The sequence below is a fragment of the Gigantopelta aegis genome, chromosome 12 (assembly GCF_016097555.1).
Source record: "Gigantopelta aegis isolate Gae_Host chromosome 12, Gae_host_genome, whole genome shotgun sequence".
Classification (NCBI taxonomy): Eukaryota; Metazoa; Mollusca; class Gastropoda; order Neomphalida; family Peltospiridae; genus Gigantopelta; species Gigantopelta aegis.
Genome location: NC_054710.1, coordinates 27923777 through 27926072, shown reverse-complemented (window position 1 = coordinate 27926072; position 2296 = coordinate 27923777).

Sequence of the window (2296 nt, the reverse complement as noted above, 5' to 3'; positions counted from 1 at the left end):
GTGTGTGTGTCTTTCTCTCTCTCTCTGTGTGTGTGTGTGTGTGTGTGTGTGTGTGTGTGTGTTTGAAATACTACTCACTTGATGCGCGGTCGGGCTGGGATCAATCCATCGGTTCCACGCCTGGTATAACAAAGGCCGTGGTATGTGCTATCATGCATGTGTGATAGTGCATATAAAAGATCCCTTACTACTAATGGAAAAATGTAGCTAGTTTCCTCTCTAAGACCATATGTTAAAACTACCAGATGTTTGACATCCAATAGCTGATGGTTAATCTATGAATGTGCTCTAGTGGTGTCGTTAAATTAACAACATTAACTTCATAATCTTTCAGAGGAAATTTGCTACATTTTTTCATTAGTAGCAAATAACATTAAAATGAAACTGAAATATGCTTAATGCTTAAGTAAATAAACACTAAATTCACAAATAATAGTTACTTACCGATATTAGCCGTTCACAACAAAATGTCGAGTTGACGCAAGGAGATTGAATACTATTTTAAAACGAGCACGTTGTATTTAGACTGGTGTCTTCTTTGAGAGTGACTCCGGGCGGTATATCGGGGTAACTTAAACACGCTGTTGGAAACTACCCATGGCGATACGTAAACAGATCATGACATTAGTGGCACTGTGTCGTATGACATTACTATTCTTTACAAACTGTCTGTATGCACTATGCTATGAGTTCATTGTTATGATACAAAGCTGAAAGCCTATCAGGGCTGATGTATAGACACGTTGATTCTCGGGCTAGAACTCGCCAGTATATTCCATGGAACACCACGACTCTACCCGTATGATACAGCAGGGTTTTTAACTGGTTCTGCATGACTGCATACTTGTGCGGTGTACCAACTCATATATACAGTTTGTTATATGAAGTATTAGAAAACACTTATAGAAAAAAGTTGCAATATAAATCTGTAAAAATAAAATAGTTATTTTCTTCAAAAAAACACACAAAAAACAACAAACAACCCAAACAACCTGAAACTAAATGTTATTAAATAGTTTCGCTTCATTTTCCATTACATTACTAATCAGCTGCAACATTATTGAGGGAGTTAGCAGCGTTAAAAAGAACACTAACAGCAAGGGCTGCGAAGCAGGCGGCCGCAGAGGTCATGCAACACCACCCACTTGTCCCTGTTACTTGAAATGGCGTATTTTAACGCCTAAAATTCAACATTTTCTCGGGGAAACATGTTTCCTCCCCCCCAAAAAAACCCCTCCCCCCCAAAAAAAAAACACCCCAAAGGTTCGGGCCCACAAATAAATGTATTTCCATCCAGACATTCGCCCCATCCCCGCCCCCATTTTCATGTTCTTGTAGGTAGATGAAATGTAATGTTGGCTTTTGCCCGAATTATTACGAAAATGCCCGAATCTAAATAACAATATTTATTCATATTAGCATTCCTACCAAGCAGCTATATAGGGTTGCAAACGAATCACTAGGCATTTTTACGTGGATTACTGCTAATTTTGAGGGCAGAATGATGAAAATACATGGTACAAATATCTCAGGTTAGCACATTTCGCCTGAATATCTGTATCATGTTTGCCCGAATTTGAGGTTTTGATCTAGCAATAGGGGAGAAGTTGTCGCCTGTACTCTCCCAGTCTCGTAGGCTAATGGCTGATTTTATCAGTTTTATTTTTTAAAACGTTAACATTATCGGTAATAAGAATTGATTTGGTCCATTGGAACCTGTTATGTTTTTATCAGGTATATTTAATCGATGTACATTTTGTTAATATAACTATCGTGTGTGTGTGTGTGTGTGTGTGTGTGTGTGTGTGTGTGTGTGTGTGTGTGTGTGTGTGTGTGTGTGTGTGTTTGCTTAAAGGGACATTCCCGAGTTTGCTGCAATGTTTAAGATATTATCGACTAACATAGACTTTTTAACGATTGTAATTGCATATCAAATATATTTTTCTGCATACAATATTAGTGTCGGTATATTAAACGTGTTTCTGATCGTTCTAATATTTTTTCGTACGTACGAAATTATTTGAAGAAAAAATCCAGTTTGGGCTTCTTACAAATATTAAGACGACCAGAAACACATTGAATATACAAACATTGATATTCTAAACAAGAAAATATATTTAATATGTAAGTTTAATCGTAGAAATATTTTATTTTTCGGAAACATCTTACAATGCAGCAAACTCGGGAATGTCCCTTTAAAGCAATAACAGAATTGAATTGATTCATGTTGTGATACGTGTGTTATTGAATACCTCGCGCTAAACTGAAACCGTTGTTATTGGATTCGTCTACATAA